Here is a 19,049-nt window from a genome sequence, read left to right on the forward strand (position 1 = left end):
TTTTTGGAAAAATAAAACTGCTTGATTTTGTGTTAAAATCCCATAAATCCTCTACCCAAGGGACAAGCAACTAACTCAATATTTGTGATATGTTTTCAAACAACTTAAACCTGTCAGTCTTCATCTGGAAATGGAAACTGGTGTATTATGCAGTGTCTGGATAAAACCAGACTTTTATTTTATAAAAAATAATGTGTAGGTGAAATTTACCATTCATTATCAAGTACAGCACATGGGTCGTTCACTGTATAGACCTCTCAAGGAACGGAAATCGATTATCAGGTCACCCAACGAAAAAATTGACTCGAAATCTTGAAAGGGTTACGTGTCCGGATAAGCATTTTTGATGTTCACGTCGACACGACTCAATATTTTGAGCTGAAATTTTGAGACAAGGTAAATACACCATCCCTCTATATTTTGGCGCTTAAATTTCATACGTACTTGGACTTTTATTTTTGAGACTCTGTTCAAATTGGGAAAGTTCCTTTAAAGTTTAATACTGACACAAAATTAATATACAAACCATTTTTTTTATTCAAAACGAAATTAAAAGAATCTTCGTCGTGCGTGCAGTTTCTGTTATTACACACAAGTAATATGGAATTTGGGTGTTTGTTGCATGGCAACCGTTTGTTGTATATTGTAGCTAAGAACAAGTAAAAGGGAATGTGGGCGTATCTTGCATGGCAACCGTTTGTTGTATATTGTAGTTAAGAACAAGTAATATCGAATGAAGTTTATAAAACATTCATTATCAACTAATGATATTTCAGTACAGATACAAATCATAAGGGATCACGTGGCTAAGTGGGTAAGACGCTGGCTCGTTTACCTGGAGGTCGGGTGTTCGATCCCTGCATATGCCGAGAAAGTTAATCTCGATTTTCCGGCGTGGTTTCCCCTTGTCAGCGATGCAGGATTTAGGGCCTGACAAGGACAGCTGTCTAGTCGTTCGGATGGGACGAAAAACCGAGATCCCGTGTACACATTGGCGTGCACGTAAAAGATCCCTTGACAGTTGGAATTCGGTATAAGAGTAGGCCGTAGCGCCGCCGCCCGGGCAAAATTTCCCTCATAGCACACTGTATGGCGTATGCCCGTCTTCATTAGCCCAGTTTAGGAGCAGAACAGTAGGACGTTAAACCCAATTTCATTTGATTTCATAAACTTTAAATTTGGATTTATAAATAAAACTTTATAAACCTTTTTGTTTTTGTTCCTTTACTCAAATCAAATGAAACCATATAAAATAAATGAGATTATAAATTATGCATATTACCCGGCCCCTAGTACACCAAACCTCTAGCTTCTATAAAACTTTATAGATAACTATAATGTCTTTTTGTTAAATCTGTCATAAATCAAGAACAAGGTATAGATATTAAGCATAAAATGTGTTATTTAAGATACACTGTGTAAGAACTAAATCGGTTTATAGCAAGGTTTTTATTTGGCTTCAAATGTTATATAAATTATTCACATGCCAGGCCAATATTAAACCAGATAGACCATCGGGTTGTCGAGAATTGAATGGCTTGAAACACGATCGCCATTTAATAATTAAATCTAAACTTGATGAATGGCTAAGATTAATGTAATTTGAATAAGATCCCATTATCTATTTTCAGATTAACCAACCGTATAAATACACGACAAACGTACTGAATTATAAACGTACTAAATTATATGAAAATATAATAAAAAATATATAAAGCACTATTTAGGTGCTATAAACTGTAAACTTTAAAATTGATATTTTTTTAGTGCCGATGTATATATAATAAAGAATATTACTACAATTAACATATATTTATTATCAAGACTAATTATCATTAATAACTATCAACCGATGTATAGTCATTCGGATAGAACGAAATACCGAGGTCGGTCCCGTGTACACATGCTTGCACGTAAAAGATCCCTTGGCAGTTGGAATTCGATATAAGAGTAGGCCGTAGCGCCGCTGTCCGGGCATAATTTCCCTCATAGCACACTGGCGTATATCTGTCTTTATTAGCCCAGTTAGAGAGGTAGAGAGAGAAATGGGGTTTAACGTCCACTCGACACAAACTAGGTCATTTCGGGACTAACATATGTTTTAATCTTTTTATTTCAATAATTCGCTCTGCGCGTAGGGGTCTTTAGCAGTGGGAGGAAACCGGAGGACCCGGAAAAACCCCACGAGATTGGACAGGCGACCCTACTCCTTGTCACGTTCAACTGGGGAATCGAAACCCCGCCAGTTGACTCAATGACAGACGGTATGATACAGCGCGCGCGTGCTAACCATTCGGCCATCCAACCCCCCAGCCCATTTAGAAGCAGAACAGTAGGATGTGAAACCCCATTTCATTTCATATCATTTCGCTAACCAGGGCTCCGGGATTCGCTCCCGATGCTGGCCTTGAAGGTTGCCCTCTGGATTTTCCGGCGTAATCCCCCATGGCAAGGACAGTGTCTAGTCTTTAGGATTGGACGAAAATCAGAATCCCGGTGTACGCATTGACGTGAACTTTATAGAAACCTTGGCAGTTGGAATTCGATATAAGAATGGACGCCAAAGCGCCTCTGTTTGGGCAAAAATTCCATCATAGCACACTATATATTGATAAAGAATTCTAGTCGAAACGTTGCCCGGTAATATACCGTTAAAGTATTCCATAGTTACTCGTGAACATGCCAGTCAATATACGTATTTATGCATATTATAATGTTTTTCTGCGATATAATTTAGCCTGTCTAGTAATATTCACCATATGTTTGGTGCAATATAGCCCGGTTGGAGCTGAGGTGCCATCAAATCACTTTTCATTTCAATTAATTTATTGAAAGGCGACGCCCATATTACAAGCTTACGCAATACGTATAAATAGACTGGTTTTCCTGTTACTATAGTATAAAATAGACTACGTTATCCAGACAATTGTGGAGTATTCATTCAGATAGTTACAACACTATTTATTATATTGATATATTTAGGTTATCTTAAACACCGGGAATTTATTATATTCGTTTTAACAAGTCGGGACTATATTCTTTATCGAGAATAGATATTCATGGGTAGGAAAATATTATAATTAATATCGGACTTGATCTAGCTTAACGTAAATAGTAGTGAGACAAGTTATACAAGACTATAACACGTGATTAATACACTATACATAGACTGTGTTTTTCCAATGGGTAATTTTTATAGAACCCCCTTGATCTAGTGTTAGACTGTTCTGTTTGTCTTTAGTAAGGTTCTAAGGGAACTCTAGTAGAAGAAAGTTGTCATAGAATAATAAGGATAAGAAGAATGGCCACCCCAGTAAGTACAACTACGTCATGTTTATAAAATAACACGTCAGTTTATGGCGTCAATAACTAACCATTGTAATCTTGATAATGACTGTCTTACCTCTCGTAGAATACAAATACTGACGAGTGAGTACACGAAGCAGTGTCCCAGTTAACATTGATGGTTAGATTTACGTAAAGTTTACGTCATTATGGTTAGATTTTGGTTAGCGTCCAATAATGGTAAAATTCTTTGGTTAAATTTACGTTACTTTTACGTCATAATGGTTATGGTTACTTTTACGTCAGAAAATGACGTAAATGTAACGTAAACTTTATGACGGATTACTAACCAATTTTTTTCCCTTTGAATACTTCTTGATTAAATAACATTACAAGTGTGTGCACATTCTAACAATTGATATATAGTCGGAATTCAGACATAATAATTATATATGTATTATTGGTTATAATTCTAACGTTAATCTAACGTAAATTTTACATCAGGTTTCTAACCGTTAGTTTATGGTTAGTTTTCTGACGTAAATCTAACGTTAGTTTTCTGACGTAAATCTAACGTTAGTTTTCTGACGTAAATCTAACGTTAGTTTTCTGACGTAAATCTAACGTTAGTGTTAGTTTTATGTCATAATTTTAACCGTTAATTTAACGTTAGTTTTCTAACGTAAATCTAATGTTAATTTTATAACATAAATCTAACTTTAGTTTTCTAACATAAATCTAACGTTAGTTTTCTAACATAAACCTGATATTAGTTTGAAAACGTAAAACAAATGTCAGTTTAATGTCATGATACTAACAATTAAGGGCCTGACAAGACAGCTGTCTAGTCATTAAAATGGGTAAGACCCTGGCTCGCTAGCCTGGAGGTCGGGTGTTCGATCCCTGCATTGGCCGAGAAAGTTCATCCAGATTTCCGGCGTGGTTTCCCCTTGTCAGTGATGCAGGACGGAGTCTAGTTGTTCAGATGGGATAAAAAAACCGAGGTCCCGTGTACACATTGGCATGCATGTAAAAGATCCCTTGACAGTTGGAATTCGATATAAGAGTAGGCCGTAGTGCCACTGTCAGGGCAAAATTTCCCTCATAACACACTGTATGGTGTATGACCATCTTCATTAGCCCAGTTCGGAGCAGAACAGTTTGACGTTAAACCCCATTTCATTTCATTACATTTTGTATCCATTTCTAAGTGCCCAAGAATAGAGATCTAGCTCCTTTAGTAGTTGCGGTCTGTAGGTGACACACAAAGAGAAACTGAATGAATGAATGATCTACTCTCATTTCAAATTCCAAATGTCAAGGGTTCTTTTACGTGCACACCCACGTGATGGACTAGACACTGTTTTTTTGAGGTCCTCTGTCCTACACCACTACTAACAAAGGGAACTTTCTCGACCAACATGGGGATCACGTTGGCTAAGTGGGTAAGACGCTGACTCGCTAGCCTGGAGGTCGGGTGTTCGATCCCTGCATTGGCTGAGAAAGTTCATCCAGATTTTCCTGCGTGTTTTCCCCTTGTCAGTGATACAGGACGGTGGGCCTGACAAGAACAGCTGTCTAGTCAGGGATGAAAAACTGAGGTCACGTGTACACACAGGAGTGCACATGAAAGATCCCTTGGTAGTTGGAACTTGATATAAGAGTAGGCCATAGCGCCGCTGCCTGGGCAAAATTTCCTTCATAGCATACTGTATGGCGTATGCTCGTCTTCATTAGCTCAGTTTAGGAGCAGAACAGTAGGACGTTAAACCCGATTTCATTTCATTTTTCTCGACCAACACGGAAATTGAACCCCTCATTTGCTAGCCAGTGTGTTACTAATTACTAGAGAGAGAGAGAGAGAAATGGGGTTTAACGTCTACTCGACACAAACTAGGTCATTTCGGGACTAACATATGGTTTAATTTTTATTTACATAATTTGCTTGCGCGTAGGGGTCTTTAGCAGTGGGAGAAAACCGGAGGTTGGACAGGCGACCCTACTCCTTGTCACGTACAACCGGGGATCCGAAACCACGCCAGTCAACTCAATGACAGACTTTATGATACAGCGCCCGCACACTAACCATTCAGCCATCCAACCCCCCCGTTACTAATTACTAAGTTTGTGAAATGTAGGTTTTTCCTCATGTAGGTTTGTCCTGATGAAGACAGGTACATACCATACAATGTGCTATGAGGGAAATTTTGCCCCAGCAGCGGCACTATGGCCTACTAATATCGAATCCAACTGCCCAGGGATCTTTTCGTGCAAGACAATGTATACATGGTACCTCGGTTTTTTGTCCCATCTGAGTGACTAGACTACTGTCCTTGTTCCTGCACCTCTGACAAGGGGAAACCATGTCGGAAAATCCTGATGAACTTTCTCCACCAATGCAGGCATCGAACACGTGCCCTCCGGATTACCGAGCCAGCATCTTACGCACTTAGCCACCTTGGCTTTATCAAAATTAGTAATGAAGATGTGCTATGACAGAAATTTTGCCTGGACAGCAGCATTACCGCACTTACTAATGACGATGTGCTAGGAAAGACATTTTGCCTGGAGAGCAGCATTTCCGCATATAGTCATTACCAATAGTTCTAAGTGCACGCCAACCTGTAAAACAGGTCTTTACACACTTTTCCATCATTACCAATTACTAGTCTGTGGGTTCACTAGTCCGTGGGTGCACTAATCCGTGCATTCACTAGTCCACTAGTCTGACTCTATAAAATACTATAAATATGAGTATTAAAGAAACCCAGTAGATATGGTGACTGATATCACCCTTCGTAAACCGATAACCCAACATCACGGCATTTTAACCCGAAATAACAACATTTTAACCATTATAGCATATGCCCTTCTTCATTAGCCCACTTGGAACAAAATAGTAGGATTTTCAAACCCCATTTAAAATTCATTTTCATACTTTTCTGCACCAATCGGACTATTGAAGATAGTCATAACGCAATGCAGAGTGCTATGACGAAAATTTTCTATGGACTGTGGCAGGGCGGAGGATCTGGCAAGGGATAAGGTATAGGTGTTTGGGTCATACAAAAAATCAAGTCCTCATGTACATATTGGCATGCACGTAAAAGACACTCCGACAGTTGTAATTCAATATCAGAGTAGGCCATAGTGCCGCTATCCGTGCAAAGTTTCCGTCATAGTACACTGTATATAGTGTATGCCTGTCTTCATTAGCTCACTCAGAGCAAAACAGTAGGATGTTTAATCTCATTTAATTTTATTTAATTTTCCTACTTTTCTGCACCAATGGGACTATAAAAGATAGGCTGGCAAGCGGACGACCATATATTTATCGTCTCTCGATAAAAGACCTATCTCTGAAAATTAAAATTCCCCGATTTGATTATTCTTTTAATATGACGTAATTATGTAACCTCATATAAAATATAGTAGAGCGTATACAAACAAATTATATGAATAGATTCATTATCAGAAATATTACAGGCCTTTCAAACGAACAGTCGCCATTTTTAGAGATAGATGTACAAATATATTTTTATCGTCTCGGGCAAGGTCAAGGTCACGATCTGTTCACGGTTGATGATTGTGTTTAAATCGGTTTATATCATATTATTTCTATTCACATTACAATATTTTTTTATAGGTTACGGTTATTGTTGTTATTTATCTAAATTGCTTTTAATTTTTATTAAATATTTTTTGTTTGTTCGTTTGACCGGAACGTACGGAATTCTGGGATTTAAAATGGCGGCATAGGTTATTTGTCCCAAAGAAGAAATGATGCCGTGATTTAAAGTTAAATAAAGCTATTCCACACATACACAGACGATTTTGGATTCAGCAAAGTAAAGTTGAAGGTAAGTGCACTTTTTATGCGAACTTCCGTTGACAGTATACCGATAGATCTAATGTTGATAAAAAAAATAATCTGGCCGTGGAAAAAGTTTGCACGCAACTTTGTATATCAGACAGTCAGTATTTGTTTTTAACACGATGCAGTTACATTGTCCGTAAACCATACTATTCATAAACAAAATCAACATTGCTTTAAGTTATCGAAAGTAATACTGGTTCCAATATTGTTTTTAAAAAATCTGGATTAAAAAATTATCAAACACATAACGAATTTATTAATGATGTAGACTGTTAAAATTCAGGCTGTGCTAATTATAATATAAGTACATGTAGTATTTTCTAATCATTTTTATGGGTGTTTCAGGTTGGGTTTTTTTGTTATTGTACTGATATTTTTGCAAATTTAATAATGCATAATGCAAGAGCTAAATCTATATATTGTACGTAGGTTAAGTAGGTATTTCTTGAGACTGTAAATGTTAAATTTTTTTATAAGACATTTTAATGTATTAACTTGCTAAGTCTATAATCAAGTCTCAATGCCATCGGGTGCTCGAGATGTTCACATATTCAAACACTGGCGGTTACTGTTAATGATTTAATTTAATTGAAAAATGGATAATCAAGACTTTAAGCTTATATACATAGGCCTATTTAAATGATATAACATTAAATAACAAGTTTGCCCGTACATACTTGTACATAAAGGTTTCAGTCCTACTCCCCAGCTTATTTTTTCTTGTGGTGGCCAAGAAAGTTCATCAGGATTTTCTGGCATGGTTCCTCTTTTAACTGGTACAAGACAGAGGGGCTGGTAAGGGCTAATGTACAGTTGTTCGGATAGGACAAAAAACCAAGCTCTTTTGTACACACGGCCAGTCAAAATTTCCATCACAGCACACTTTCAAGCATTTGTCCAACTTCTTTAGCCCTGTTTGAGCAGCACAGTATGATGTTGAACCCCATTTCATTACAGATCCACAGTAGGTTGGCTGTCAGCCCAGTTGGAGCTGAACAGTAGGCCGTTTAACCCAATTACGTTTTTTTTGGGGAGTATAAAGTTGCTTTTTATTTATTTTCTTTTTTTTACAGATCCTACATGTATATTTGAGCACCCTTGGTGGCAGTAATGACAAAGAAGTTCTAAAAAGATTTATATGGGCTTTATAATGAAAGTTAGACAACACTACTACTTGCCAAACACTACTACTTGTCACATAATGTAATGATATAAATATATATGTATCTATGGTAGCACAAATATCATCAGAATGTAGGCCAAAGCTTTACAAGCATTGTAGGCCTAAAATACTTTCTGTCTGAACTTTTGACAGTCAATTCTTTGATGACTAGTTAGTTTAGAGCAGATATCCTGTCACAGTATTATATAACAGCTCTTTGGCTTAAAGTCTAAACTGAGTTGTATCAGTGAGTTGAAAATCATCTGTGTTCCTGTTATTGCTCCCTGCTGCAGCCAGTAAACAATAAACTTTTGCGTTCCTTACAAATCTTCCAATTTTTATTGATAGATCAACCATAGCAAAGATCTCTATTAAGATTATATTTGTAATGTGTGTAACAAATTCTATGACATAGGTATAATATTGGTGTAGTTAAGTATATACCATATTTATGCACACATTTCAATGTTGGCATATTATTAGTCTCTATCATCTAGAAAAAAATATTCTATATTCTACGAATATTAGTGTGGTTGCGTTGTCAACATTTGAGAATAATCGGTCATAGGCTAGATTATCCGGTCTTTTACATTATCATAAACAAAGTCTAAGGGAGGTAACTAGTCCTAAAACAAGATGTTGACGCCCATGAAATTTATATAAGAATGCCATTTCCGAAAATCCATTTGATTGCATTGTCAGTTCAATATCCAACACTCTTAATTTTTTTTATTGTAAAATTTCTCTCTTCATGGGCCATATCTATGTTGTTTTTTTTTATTGAATCCTAATTCGTCATCACGATTCATGTTTGTTTATAAATGCAAGTGTTATTGACAACTGTCCCAGACCCTCATTATTTATATGGCCCAACTTTTCTTCGGCGTACAGACTAGGATAACAGTCCCGAAACTCATGGAGTTGAAAAACATTAGTCTTATATACCGCCTCTACTTAATTATGGAAGTAGGTTGGAAAAATGTAAAATTTGGCAATTTGACTTATACTCAACATCGACTTATACCCTGTATGGTAATGTGATGATGCCCCCTCTTCCAGACAAGACATAGGCTATAACTGTTTCAAATGACAAGTGCTAAATGAAGTATTTATGTGGTCTTTGGTGAAAGAAATGAAATGAAATGATATGGGGTTTAACGTCCTACTGTTCTGCTCCTAACCTGGGCTAATGAAGACGAGCATATGCCATACAGTGTACTATGAGGGAAATTTTGCCTGGGCAGCGGGGCTACGGCCTACTCTTATATCGAATTCCAACTGCCAAGGGATCTTTTACGTGCATGCCAATGTCTACACGGGACCTCGGTTTTTCGTCCCATAACGACTAGACAGCTGTCCGTCTGTCAGTTCCTCCGTCCTGCATCACTGACAAGGGAAACCACGCCGGAAAATCAGGATGAACTTTCTCGGCCAATACAGGGATCGAACACCCGATCTCCAGGCTAGTGAGCCAGCGTCTTACCCACTTAGCCACTTGATCCCCCCCTTTGGTGAAAGAGAGAGAGAGAGAAATGGGGTTTACCGTCCACTCGACACAAACTAGGTCATTTCGGGACTAACATATGGTTTAATTTTTTATTTACATAATTCGCTTGCGCGTAGGGGTCTTTAGCAGTGGGAGCAAACCGAAGGACCCGGAGAAAACCCACGAGGTTGGACAGGCGACCCTACTCCTTGCCACGTACAACCGGGGTTTCGAAACCACGCCATTCGACTCAATGACAGACTTTATGATACAGCGCGCGCACGCTAACCATGATTCAGCCATCCACCCCCCCCCCCCCCCCCCCTTTGTTGAAAGAAAACAGAGCTGTGGCTAGTGAAATGAAAGTTTAACGTCCTACTGTTTTGCTCTGAACTGGGCTAATGAAGATGGGCATACGCCATACAGTGTGCTATGTGGGAAATTTTGCCCGGACAGTGGCACTACGGCCTTCTCTTATATCGAATTCTAACTTCAAGGGCTCTTGTACGTGCACGCCAATGTGTACATGGGACCTCATTTTTTTGTCCCATTTTAATGACTAGACAGCTGTCTTGTCTAGCCCTCTGTCCTGCATCACTGACAAGGGAGAACCACGCCCGAAAATCTGGAGTAACTTTCTCGGCCAATGCAGGGATCGAACACCCGACCTCCAGACTAGATAGCCAGTGTCTTACCGACTTAACCAACGTGATCCCCGTTGTGGCTACAATTCCTGGATTTGAAGGTCAGGTATGATATGAAACGAATATTTTGAACCGGTTATTAAAGTCACCTAATGAAACTGACGAAGAAACAAATGACAAAATGAAATGAAGTTCACATTCATCGATTTATTCCAAATGATCGTTAGACTAAGTAAGGCACAGACTGACCATTATAAGGGTAAAATGATACCCGGGGTCAAACAGCAAAGTTACCACAGCATCACAACCAAGTCAGTAACGGGTAAATCCTCCTCTGTTTGCCAAACAAGCATTGATCCGACGTGGCATACTCCTAATGAGACGTCTAAGGTCATTTTGGTCCAGATTGTCCCATTCCTGTTGCAACGCAGCAGCAAGTTCTTGGACATTGGCAGGACGTTGTTGACGTTGACGTAACCTCTGTCCAAGCAGGAGAGGTCGGGACTCAGTGCTGGCCATGGTAATGTGGTGATGTTCTGTTGTTGGAGGTAACCTGTAACGATCCTGGCCCTGTGACATCTTGCGTTGTCATCCTGGAAGATGAAACGGCGGCCATGACGTCGTGCGAACGGCACAACATGGACTGCCAAGATGTTGTCCCGGTAGTACTGGCCTGTAACACGCCCTGCAACAACATGTAAAGCCGTTCTTCCAGCAACAGTGATGCCTCCCCACACCATAACAGAACCACCCCCAAATCGATCATGTCTGATGACGTTAACGTCTTGGAAGCGCTCGTTTCGACGACGCGACACCCTCCTACGTCTGTCCAAAAAATCAACAGTGAACCTTGACTCATCTGAAAACATCACATTGCTCCAGCGTCGATTATCCCAGTGTTGACGATCCCTACACCAACGACGTCTTGCCTGAATGTGATGATCTCTCAAACAAGGGATCACGCGAGGACGTCGGGCGCGAAGGTGACCCCTATGCAGTCGATTCCGAATCGTCTGGCCACTCACTCTCACACCAGTGTCTGTTTGAAGACGAGCGCTGATCTGATTTGCTGTGATGACACGATTTCTCAAGGCCAAGGTACGGATAAATCGATCCTGGGCTTGAGTTGTCGCCCTTGGTCGACCTGAGCGTGGTCTGTCCTGTACAGATTGTGTATCACGGTATCTGGACCATAGCCTGCTTATGACAGACTGAGAAACATTCATCGTCCGCGCCACAACCGCCTGTGTTGTGCCGATCTGTAGCATGCCAAGGGCACGTAACCTTTCATTTTGGGTAAGCCGACGCATATCAAAATTTGTTTTCCGGTCACTAAAACAATTAAACGGATGTTTCCACCCTGGAATTCAATGCCACAATGACTGTAACATTCAAAGTCAGAGTCGTGCAAATCTTGGGTTGGACCCCCATGATGATCCCAAGCATCACCTGCATTCCATGCGGTAGCTATTGGTGCGTTTGGGCGTCACATGTAACTGGAAATGTTTCTTCTGTTAGGTTCTATAGTGACTTTTTTCGTAGTCATTTGCATATTTTAGTATTATGCCCCCAAAATCAAATATCCCCTACTTTTTTTGAATAGTATACTTGTCGCGGGTTTTAAAAATAGAAATATATATATAAAGGTAGCTCAAAATTCATCTCTACATGTACAGAGGCCAAGGGGCGATCATGTGGCTAAGTGGGTAAGACGCTGACTCGCTAGCCTTGAGGTCGGGTGTTCGATCCCTGCATTGGCCGAGAAAGTTCATCCTGATTTTCCGGTGTGGTTTCCCATTGTCAGTGATGCAGGACGGAGGGCCTGACGAAGACAGCTGTCTAGTCGTTTGGATGGGACAAAAAAAAACAAGGTCCAGTGTACACATTGGCGTGCACATAAAAGATCCCCTGGCAGTTGGAATTCGATACAAGAGTAGGCCATAGCGCTGCTGCCCGGGCAAAATTTCCCTCATAGCACACTGTATGGCGTAACCTTTTGCGTCTCTTCAAAATATTTCAAATCTTTTGTCATGGATCAACCATTGCAAATATCCGTGTTACAATTATATTTGAAATGTGTTAAACCAATTCTGCAACACATGTAATATTGGTATAGTATATATCTTTGTTTATACACCCACATATCAATTTTGGCCCTGTTTGTCCGTACACTGGGTGTGAAATGTGAATCATTCCGATTGTGAGAGGACAAGCATTATCAATATACAGCTTTTCAGGACTTTGCTTTCCTTGGTTAATTATCCCTAGTCTAGTCGTTTGGATGGTACGAATGATCGAGGTCCTGTGCACACATTGGTGTGCACGTGAAAGATCCCTTGGCAGTTTGAATTCGATATAAGAGTAGGCTTTAGCGCCGCTGTCTGGATAAAATTCCATAATAGGACACTGTATACCATATTTCCATGTCATTAGCCCTGTCGGAATAGGACATTAAACCCATTTCATTTCACTCATTCCAAAGTTAACTTCTATTCCATCAATACCTTGAGCAAATAAGATAGAGGCTATAGGTTTTGGCCCAATTTGGTCAATATCCCAGTTTTTTCTTTCTTATATGCATATCAACACTTTCATAGCGCTAATGTAGACCTTTTTCTTGAACATTTTCCCGTGTCAGTGATGCCGGACAGAGGACCTGACATGGATGGCTGACTAGTCATACGGAAGTGACAAAAAAACCAAGGTACAGTGTAAACTCAAGTGTGTGTGTGTGTGAAAGATCCCTTGGCAGTTGGAATTTTATATAAGAGTACGCCATAGCTCTGCACACTGTGTGGCATATGCCCGTCTTCATTTCTCAAACAGCTGTGGATAAAAACTGTTAATATTTAAATGTGTATTTTGTATTTTATAACATTATATTTTTGTCTTTTAAATAAAGTATATGTATACATACTTGTAGTATATTTTGTCATATAATTCTGCTAGATTTTTAACTTTTCTGTGCAATACATTTAGAATTCTGACTGGTTATGGGTAGATAGAGAGCAATGGGGTAAAACATCCAATAGAAATAAACTGTCCTTTGGGACTAAGTGATTCAATTCAAGTTGAATAATTCATCCGCACCAGGAATCTTTAGTAGTAGGAGGACCCAGAGAAAACCCATGTTCAAGTTGGGTGTGGAAACAAACCACTTGACTCAATGACAGACCTTATGATCTAAAGCGCACACGTTGGACCACTCAACTTTTAGCCTCACCCACGGGTCAGGAAAATTTGATTATTGGTTGAATGTACTTCCCATTTACTGCCGCAAATAATGAATAATTTTGAAGGTTTTAATGCTCATCAAAATTTGACTTTAGAATTGCATCCGTAAATGATGTTAATTTAATGTTAGATTTACGGTATAATGATCGGTTAGATATCCATCATTTTGCTCATCCTTTTAACGACAATTTAACGTCAGGAAATGACGTTAATCTAGCGTAAAGTTTACGTCATTTTTACGTTATATTTACATCATTTTCTGACGTAAATCTAACGTAAAGTTTACGTCATTTTCTGACGTAAATCTAACGAAAATGACGTAAACTTTACGCAAATTTTACGTTAGATTTACGTCAGAAAATGACGTAAAGTTTACGTTAGATTTACGTCAGAAAATGACGTAAATATAACGTAAAAATGACGTAAAGTTTACGTTAGATTAACGTCATTTCCTGACGTAAAATTATCGTTAAAAAGATGAGCAAAATGATGGTAAACTGACTGACCATTTTTACGTAAATGTAACGTAAAATTAACATCATATTGTTATGTGGGGTATGTTCCGTTCTATACTTGATACAACTAGTATCTCTACATCTATGAGAGTCGTGTTGATGTAACAATTTACAAGTTCACTGGTTTATATTTACCTAGTATTTTTAAAGAACTGTGTAAGGTGCGCTTTAGATCATAAGGGCTGTCATAGAGTCACGTGGTGTGGTTTTGATCGGAGCATGTACCGACAAGGAGTAGGGTCACCTGTCCAACCTCGCGTTTTTCTCCTGGTCTTCCGTTTAATGGACGTTAAACCCTAGTTCTTTCTCAGTGAGGAACTGTGTTATTGTCATTCCCCATAGCACCTTCTTTCTGTCTGTGTCCACCAGCCCTAACAACATCTTCAACACGATAGAAACAGAAAGTAGGGTTTTAGCATTGAACGGAATGGTGGTTTTGTTGTCCCATGTCCACCGATCAGCAGCCGCGTACAAGGAAAGGGGAAGGAGGTAGACGGACTAGGTCATGGAATCTGGTAAGATGGAGAGGTGGAGGGGGGGGGATCAAATATCCAATCAAAGAATTTAAATTTGGCCTACAGTCCAACATGCTGGTGTGAATGTGGATCGGTGTTATCAATAAACGAATCCATCTGTTTTTGTATATATTCAAAATGTCTTGTCTTCTCACATGTTTCAGTACTCGACCCTGTGTTTAAGTCAAGGAATTTTCCCCAAGCATCAACAAACTTCTGTACGCCACTGGTCAACCGAGCATCTCAAACTAGAGATTCAACGCATGCGCTTAGTTTACAGCTCTCTTTCTGATATTTATATTCGTCTATGATTATCATATCTAAGAAGAGAGATATTGTTGTAATAATATTTACAAGTAGGGACTGGTTGTTTATTTATTTTCTATTCCAGTTATCAACCGTTAACCACAATACCTACAACATGTATAATATACATGGTGATTGTCAAGCTGTACAGATTGGAACATCAAACACATTCACTGAAACTAGTAACCAGAGCGACCCGGATGATCGCACTTCCGATATGGAAGATTTCCAGACCGACAATGAGGAACAATTTGAACGAAAAGATGAAGAAATAGCTGAATTGAAAAATAGGGTTGCTGACCTGGAAGAATTTAAGAAGAAAGTAGAACAATCAGAAGTCAAGACAAACACCAACACTAATACTAGACGTTATATCAGGGATACGAGTAATGATATTACTCTAGAGTTGGTAGACAGGTAAGTAAATGTGTTCATAATAATATATATTTTGACAACTGTCAAATTTTACATACTGTTACAAGAGTCTTGAGTTTTAACTTATATCGAATGATAAAGTTTCTATATCACGTGACTTGAATAATAACCAACTAGAGGTGACTTGAATAATATACTGACTAGTGAAACAGTGGGATGTACTTTACAATATCCATAGTCAAAATAGTATTATATATTTAATAGTGTATTTAATAATAAAGGCTCAAGACAATGATTTTATCAATAATTTATCATTTAAATAATTTATAATACTCGTGTTTCTAAGGTTTACAAAGATGATTATTGATAATGATATATTAACCTGTATTTATATCTATGGTGGCTGATTGGTAAGGAAATGAAATAAAATGAAATGGGGTTTAACGTCCAGCTGTTCTGCTACGGGAGTCACAGTGGCTAAGTGATTAAGGCGCTGGCTCGCTGGCCTTGACGTCGCGGGTTCGCCACCGGTGTTGGTCGACAAAGTTCATCAATATTTTCCGGCGTGGTTTCCCGTTGTCAGGGATGCAGGAAGGAGGGCCTGACAAGGACAGCTATCTAGTCGTTCGGATGGGACAAAAAACCGAGGTCCTGTGTATATATTGGCGCGCACGGAAAAGATCCCTTGGCAATTGGAATTCGGTATAAGAGTAGGCCGTAGCGCGGCTGTCCGGGTAAAATATCCCTCATAACACACTGAATCGTATAAACCCGTCTTCATTAGCCCAGTCGGAGCAGAACAGTAGGATGTTAAACTCTATTTCAACTAGTTTCATTCTGCTCCGACTGGGCTAATGAAGACGGACACGCCCTATACAGTGTACTGTGAGGGAAACTTTACCCGGATAGCGGCGCTACGACCTACTCTTATATTGAATTCAAACTGTCAGGGGGTCTTATACGTGCACGCCAGTATGTAAATGGGGCCTCGGTTTTTCGTCCCATCCGAACTACTATACTACTGTCCCTTGCCAGCCCCCCCCCCCCCCCGTCCTGCACCACTGTCAAAGAAGAATCTCTCCAGAAATGTGGCTTAATGTCCTACTTTTCTGGTAGTCACGGTGACTCTTAGAATAAGACGATGGCTCGCTAACGTTGAGGTCTTGTGTTCAATCACTGCATTGGTCGAGAAAGCTCATCGGGGATAACGTATAGTCTTTTGGGTGGGACGAAAAATCGAAGTTCCGTGTACATATTAGCCAGCACGTAAAAGGCCCCCCTGACAGATAGAATTCAAGATAAGAGTAGGCCTTAGCGCTGCTATCCGGGTAAAGTTTCCCTCACAGTGCACTGTATAGCCTATGCCCGTCTTCATTAAGCAGAACAGTAGAACGTTAAACACAATTTCATTTCATTCAATTTTCCTACTTTTCTGCACCGATCGGGCTATTGAAGATAGGCATGCGCAATGCAAAGTACTATGACGGAAATTTTCAATTTTCGAAATTCAACTGTGAAGGATTCTTTTATGTGCTCGCCAATTTGTACACAGGAGCTTGTTTTTTGTCCCATCTACACAACTAGACACTGTACTATGTCAGACCCGTCGTCCTGCACTACCGACAGGGAGGAGCCACGCTGCAAAATCCCGGGGAACTTTCTTGACCAACACCAGGATCAGTGTATATAATCATAGTATTGAGAGGAATATGGCCGATAACCCAACATCACAACATGATACCAATCAGCCACCATATATATCAGTTGATAATGATATAATATATTAACCTGTATTTATATCAGTTGATAATGATATAATATATTAACCTGTATTTATAGATGGGAAGATATGGGTACTATAACTGTCAGTAAGAAAGTCAGTGTTAATGATTTAATGAAGTTGATAGAAGAGAAGAAGTATAGGAAGATTAGTCTGATTTGTATAGTAGGATATAGAGATGGTAGTAGGACATCTATCTACTACAGTAGCAACCAGAACGACTGTAGCCTGGAACAATTTGGTGTTGTAGACCAGGACGAGGTTTACTATTTATAGTAAAATATAGTGATTATATTGATATGATGTATTTATGGCCTCCTTTATATTGAACAATGAGGTGTTGAGGGGGGGGGGGGAGATATTACTTATAGTAAAATATAATGGACGAACCAGAACGAGGTTAGGTATTATTATCTTATTGTCTCTTGATTAGGTTGTGAGGGTGGAATAAAGTAAAATGTTTGAGTGGTGTTGTGGGTGATGTGGTGTGGTGGTGTGGGTGCTAAGTTAGTGAAGAGATTTATCAACCACACCAGCACCCTAGTATTTAACCAAGTATCTTATACCCCCTTCCCCCCCAACCCCCATGATTGATATATTGAATCTTACTCTAAGTAATATCTTACCTGTCCCACCTGTTCCACCTGATTGATATATTGAATCTTACTCTAAGTAATATCTTACCTGTCTCACCTGTCCCACCTGATTGATATATTGAATCTTACTCTAAGTAATATCTAACATCCTAATATAAAACTCGCTTACTACTGTAAATAAAGCTGTAATTCAATAGTCACGATTATCAGGTGATATGTAGTCGTGATCATGTGATAACTAACTGACATGTATATAATATATAATTATATTAGTGAAACAATGTTTTATATTTTGTATTCTAATTTTGTTTCAATAAAATATTTTATAACTAAACTAATGTCGTTCTACTAATATTTCTATGGTGTCAGGAAATGAGATAGTTACCACTAACAGAGGGGGTCAGTCTGTGGTATCATGAAATACTGGATAACGCTGTCAACATGTGTCTAGTCATACGAATGGAACAAAAAAAGAGAATCTATCTTGAAGAAATAATTCTAGGAACAGTTGGCTGCAATGGGCAATTAATACAGGGTGACGTACACAATATGTTTCTAGTCATTCGAATGGGACGTGCAAAAAAAAACCCCAATCAAATACAGATTACAGATGCTTTACGCACGACCAAAGGACTTTCTCGTTGATTAAAATAAATACGCAAATACAATCTGTTTCTAATCTAGATTAAATGAGTTTTTAGTGGTGACTTGAAAATTGTGAATCTTTAAGATCCTTTAATTTTTAATGGCGGAGGGGTTGAATGGACGAATGGTTAGTGCGTGCGCGTTGTATCAATAATGTTTGTCATATTGAGTCAACTGGCGTGGGTTCGATTCCCAGGTTGTACGCAATAAGGAGTAGGGTCGCCTGTCCAACCTCGTTGGTTTTCTCCGGGTCCTCCGGTTTCATCTCACTTCAAAAGACCCCTACGCGCAAGCAAATTATTGAAAAAAAACTGAACCATGTTAGTCCCGAAATGACAATGTTTGTGTCGAGAGGACCTCTCTCTCTCTCTCTCTCTCTCTCTCTGGCAACAAATTCCAAACGTTTTAGTTTAGTTTAGTGTTAGAAATAGCAAGCATGTTTTTGTCCCCCGCCTTTCGAAGAAAGCAGGGGACTATTAAAATGGGTTCGTCCGTCTGTCTGTCCGTCTGTCTGTCCGTCCGTCCGTTCGTCTGTCTGTCCGTCACACTTTTTGGGACACAATAACTCTCTTCCTAATTGAGCTAGAATGTTCAAACTTGGTGTATGTGTTTATTAGGTCAATGCCTTG

At 39.2% G+C, this 19,049-nt stretch overlaps 1 long non-coding RNA gene across 1 annotated transcript; it reads left to right on the forward strand.

Annotated features, from left to right (window-relative positions):
* Window positions 1-3,169: 3,169 nt before the first annotated feature.
* Window positions 3,170-18,109, forward strand: LOC126826962 (uncharacterized). Its single transcript, XR_007682483.2, has 3 exons — window positions 3,170-3,313; window positions 15,110-15,441; window positions 17,239-18,109. It is a non-coding gene; the product is annotated as an uncharacterized LOC126826962 (long non-coding RNA).
* Window positions 18,110-19,049: the final 940 nt, after the last annotated feature.

The sequence above is a fragment of the Patella vulgata genome, chromosome 7 (assembly GCF_932274485.2).
Source record: "Patella vulgata chromosome 7, xgPatVulg1.2, whole genome shotgun sequence".
NCBI lineage: Eukaryota > Metazoa > Mollusca > Gastropoda > Patellidae > Patella > Patella vulgata.